Raw genomic sequence first — 6,000 nt, 5'->3', positions numbered from 1 at the left:
TAACAGCAGAACTGTCAGTACTGGCCATCAACACAGTCAGTACTCCACATTCCTCTTTCCTCCATTTCCTACATTATTCCCTTTTAATGATGTAAAGTGTGTACTCGTGACCCATGTGAAATGCACTTCAAATAAACTCAGACTTGACTGCTAACATGTCATTATTTCCTGACTTTAAAACATACATTATTGAGTTGGTGAAGATCAGAGGACGTATGTTGGGTCGTATTTTTGCTCCTAGAGCTGGATCAGATCTGGATGGAGTCGGGTGTCAGTGAGGACGTCATGTCTGGACACATCCAGCTCATCATACCGAGGGAGACCCTCACGAAAAAGTACTACTGAATTACTACACAAAACCTATTTGTGCAGTAGTGACTATGTAGAGAGCTGTAGAAATTATATAGTAAATGTGTAGTTTATGCACTAAAGACAGACAAGTAGAGTTTTGTGGTTTTCAGTAGGAAAACAGAAGTGTTTCCAGTACACGCTTGGAAAAAAAGGTGCCATGTAGAACCTAAAAGGGTTCTGCAGCTGTCCCCAAAGGAGAACCCTTTTAGGAACCCGTTTTGGTTCCTTTCCACAGAGAGTTTCTACATGGAACCAAAAAGGGTTCTACCTGGACCCAAAAAGGGTTCTACCTGGAACCCAAAAGGGTTCTACCTGAAACCAAAAAAGGGTTCTCCTATGGGGACAGTCTTTCTGAACCCTTTTTTCTACAAGTAATCAGGTAGAGATTTTGTACACTTAATGTTGGTAGTAAATAAGTAGTCAAAACATTTCAGCTTTACTATACAGGCTTATCAGTAGAAATCCGGTAGAGTTTTTACTACTTGTTTGTATAGTGAATAAGTTGTCAAAAAGTACATGCAGACTACACCAGGGCTGCGTTTCAAACTCATAAAAGACACACCCTCCTCCACTTACCCTCGCCTTATGCCCTTGGGGGAATCCCCACGGCCATCTTTGTCATTGGTCCAAATGATTAGCCAATCAAGGGCAGTTGGCAACATAAGCCCCTCAGCCCTCGTTTTTGATCGAGTTTGCGCGTGTACAATTATGTTCACGTCGGGGCCTGAAATGCCCCATAATTAAATTTGCGATGATTGTACATCCGCTAAGAAAAGTCAGACAAAACTTAAAACCAACATTAATATGGAGAAGTCAACATACAAGTGTAAGTAAAAATGAATGTAAATAAGTTAGAAATTGTGCTACTAATGCACATGATGGCTCAAACACGTATCATAAAAGTAATGATGTTTTTGTTTGGTTAGCTTTTGGAAACGCTAACTTTGCGCACATAACTTTCCCTGACATCACACTTATACATTGTCATTTTTGATTTACTGATATAGTAGGACGGCTAACATTCAATGTCTGCGGATGTGTTGTCTTCTAGCCAAGATATGAAATGCAATCATAATTGACTGTAGCGCATATAAGGCACACACAACAGTTCCATGATGACTGAAAACACAACCGTGGGATGAACAAGTGACAAACATCCAGGCAAGAGCAGTCCATTTAAAATTAATTAATTCTTCTCCCACCCCTTGCCCTGCAAGTGTCAGAAGTGTCCACTTAATTTGAGAGCTGAGGGGAGAGGGTGTCTTTTAAGTGTTTGGAATGCAGCCCGGCTCTTCAGTAGTGATCAGTAGAGTTTTGCAGCTTGTGGCTGCACTTCCTGTGCTTGTGACCACAGAAGAAAGACAAAACAGGAAGTAGTTGGTTGTTGTTAGTTAACTACTGTTTGACCATCCTGAATGTAATCATCTTCCATCCTTCATCATCCTGTCTTTCACAGCCCTTATGCTGGCACCATCTGGAAGTTATATAACTTATGTAGCCTCTGTTTTCATCATGCTAGCTAAAAAGTATGTGTTTTTATGCAAACGTACAGTATTTTCATATTAGTATACTTACCCATTCTTCTTACCTCTTTTGACCTGTTGCCAAGGAGGCCCTGAAAAAGGAAAGGAGAGCCTCACACCAACGTTTCAACAGACTTCATCAGGGTATAATGACAAACACTGCGGGTCACTAGTTTATATAGTGTCAAAGGACACACACGTGTCTGTAATCATAGCCGGGTTTGGCTTGATATCATTGGTTGATTTACAAATATAAATAAAAGATATAAAAAGTATGAATGAATAACATACGATCATATATACAATTTGGCTACATACGCCAACAAACATTTACAATGGATAGCAAAAACACAACAATCATAAGAATGGGTTCAGATCAAAGTCCACGTTGAGACCTCAAAAAGAAAGGAGGACCAAGGCACTCTTCATATAATTAATTAAAATGGCTTTATTTGTATGGCATGTTCAATGGAAACAAAGTTTAAAAACTCAGACACATTTTGACTGCATGGCCTTCGTCAGGGAGTACAACGAAATGATAAGTTGAGACCGAAGGGAGCAAGGGTCTTTAAATTAAGAATAATTTGACAATAATTTCTCAAGGTCACCCCCTTAGGGAGGGTGACGTGTTCGATGCCGATGTAGCGAAGGGACGAAATAGAGTGGTTAGCTTCCAGAAAGTGGGCCCACAACTAGGTACGTCGAGTTTTTGCACCTAATGGTGCTACTGTACAATGCTCAGAGATTCTTACTTTTAATTTGCGCTTCATTTTATCCACATCATTTTTACTACAAGGACAAGTTATAAGATAAGTAACTGCCTTAGTGGAGCACGTGATAACACCTTTGATTGGGATCTGTTCCCATGTTTGAGGGTGTTTGAAGGATCTACATTTGTAAGTGCCATTATATTGAGCACAGCCATTACACTTGTAGTTTCCATCCGGTAGAGGCTCAAATAGACGTTGTGCAGGGGTATTTTGGTAGCTGAGATTTCTGCCCCGCAAGAATACGACCAAGGGAGGGTCCAACAACACATTACCGATACTGTTATCAGATCTTATAATGTGCCAATGTTTGTGAACGATTCCCTTAATTTGTTCAGAGCACTTTGAATAGAGCGTAGTGAGAGAGAGCAAGGATGCTTATTTTTGGAAGATCATGTCTCAATTTGTTTGGGATTTACTCAATGGCAGTATCGGTCTGACCATTTTTGTACCCCCTCTCCTTGAATATTTCTGTCGAAATCTGATCGTTTTTTGCAGATTCTTTTGATTCGACAGAATTGGATGTAGGACAAACAGTTTTTCAAGGGAAGCAGGTGACAGCTATCAGCCTTCAACAAACTGTTACGATCAGTAGGTTTCCTGTAAAGATCAGTGTATAGAACATTATCCTCACACAAAATAAAAGTTAATAAAAGCATGGAATGCCTGGAGCTGGTTTGCATCACCCCTCCATAGAACAAAAAATATCATCAATATACCGTTTGCAAATAATAATGTTAGGTAAAAAAACGTTTTTGAGAGGATTGAGAATTGACTGTTTCTCCATGTAACCCACATACAAATGAGCATAGTTAGGAGCCATAGGGGATCCCATAGCAGTACCCTTTGTCTGGATAAAGAAATAGTTTAGAAATATTACATAGTCATGTGTGAGTACTATTTCAGCCAATATTATAAGGCATGCACTGGAAGGGAGGTCATTAGGTTCACGTTGCAAAAGAAAATGTTCCATGGCTTCAATACCGCCCTCAACATAACGCTGGAGACCATTGTTAGTAAGATAAACATTGTTTATCAAATATTTTTCTCCCTTGTCTCTGTTTGCAGATGATTGGTAATGGCTTAAGTTATAATTGGTTGTCTCTTGTGCTTGTTTTTATTTTCTTAAAGGTGACGTGGTGGAGAAATGGGTCTGCAACAAAAAAAAGAGGATATGAAGATATTTAAGTCAAAGCTGAATGAGGACAAGGCCTCAACTGGATTAAAGGTTTCATTAATGAATGTAATTAATGTAATAAAAAAATGCATTTAAGTTTGTATACGCTTATTTGTTTTTTGATGAACATGGAGGAATTGTGCAGGAATGTGGAGGTTTTACGTAGTAGATAACCAAACGCTCAGTAGTTAACACATTAAGAAAGAATGATTTGAGTAGGAAATACAGTTTGTAGTGTTCACCAGTAGTGAAACGTCCCAATTTATCACACAGTACTACTTAAATCACTACATAAATCACTACTGGTTTACTACACATCTCAATAGCAATCAAGTAGTAAAGCCAGTAGGTTTTGATTAGATCTTGTGTAGTAGTGATCCGTAGTACTTTTTCATGAGGGAGACCGCCTCCTTTGCAACATGTTACAACACACACTTACTCGATGAGCAGTTGTTTTCTAGTTAATCGAAATAAATGTCTGTAAACTCACTCACTACACAAGATTTGGTGGCCTGTGTGGTTAGCGCCACAGACCCTGGCACACATGTATGGCCTCGTCTACCAGAGTCGGAATCAGCTCAGGGATCAAGTAAGATCTGAATGGCATTCGTTTGGATCTGGGCGACCACACTATGCAGGACTTCTTCCCCGCTATGGCCATGAAGGCCAACCCCAGCTGTGATGACCTACACTGCAGGAAACAGCAGGACGACTATAAGGTAACCAAGGCCCTTTTCTCCCTTTCTCTCTCTCTCCCTCTTTGTCTCTGTCTCTTTATCTCTCTCTCTGTGTCTCACTCTCTGCTTAGCCCATCATGGCCATGGTGTGTGAGGGGATGTGTATGATCAAGTACAGTTTTAATTGATTGTGTTGTGTGCTTTGCGGCCCACAGAAGAAAGTGTTGTAGAAGGTGGTGTAGGAGGAGGTGGTTCACAAGGAGTACAATTGGGGTGAGCTACAGCTTTGATATTGTCTCAATGTGCTGTACATAGTATGTAATCCTGTCTAAGTACCACTACTGACATACTGTATGTAACTAAAACATTCTCTGCTGAAACTACTGACGGATTCTCTGTACACACTTTGTTTCAATCAGTGTAGGCTCCTCAGAGGAGGAAGGGGAGGAACATCCTCCTCAGTGAATTTCAGGAAAAAAAATGGTGAAACAATTTTGGAAATATTTTTTAGATAAAACTATACTAAATATATTTACGTCACCAAATAACTGATTAAAATTCACTGTTTTGCAAGGAAGGTCTACAGGGTAGCACCATGATGTAGCTGGAGGACAGCTAGTTTCCCTCCTCCTCTGGGTACATTGACTTCAATACAGAACCTAGGAGACTTGTTGTTCTCACCCCCTTCCATAGACTTACACAGTAATTATGACAACTTCCAGAGGACCTCCTCCAACCTATCAGAGCTCTTACAGCACGAACTGACATGTTGTCCACCCAATCAAAGGATCAGATAATGAATCTAGTACTGTAAGCATAAGCTACAGCTAGCTAGTACTGCAGTGCATAAAATGTGGTGAGTAGTTTACTCAAAGAGAGAGAAAGACTATAGTTGAAGAGTTTAACATGTTAATTTCTTCAAAAATGAAGAAGCAAGAGCGAAAGAGCTAGCTAGCTATATTTTGTAGTACTTTATTTTTCACTTACTTAGCTAGCAAATCCAGTTAGCTAGTTTAGCCTACTCAAGCACCTGGCTCAAACAGAGAGGGATGCAATGTTAGCTAGCTGGCTATGGCTATCCAACACTGGAACTCTTCCAAGTGAAGGTAAGCTTTTGGTTTTATTAATTTATTACCAGTGGGGCCCGCGGGTGTAACTGCTAAACTGCTTGCTGTACTGCATGATTGTAGCGGGTTTACTTGAGCGTTAGTTCTAGTAGCTATGTCGATTTTGGCTCTGTACTCCAGCAATGATAATAATTTGAGCGTATTTTCATCCCTATCGGGTGAACCATTTAGAAGTTAGAGCACTTTTATACATAGTCCCCCCATTTTAGGGGACCAAAAGTATTGGGACAAATTCAAGTGTGTATTAAAGAAGTCAAACATTTAGTATTTGGTCCCGTCTTCCTAGTACCCGATGATTAAATCACGCTTTTACTGTAACTCTACAAACTTGTTTGCTGTTTGTTTTGGTTGTGTTTCAGATTCTTTTGTGCCTAATAG

Source organism: Salvelinus alpinus, chromosome 2, assembly GCF_045679555.1.
Source record: "Salvelinus alpinus chromosome 2, SLU_Salpinus.1, whole genome shotgun sequence".
Taxonomy (NCBI): domain Eukaryota; kingdom Metazoa; phylum Chordata; class Actinopteri; order Salmoniformes; family Salmonidae; genus Salvelinus; species Salvelinus alpinus.
The sequence above is the reverse complement of the archived record's forward strand: the minus strand, read 5'-3'. Positions refer to the sequence as shown.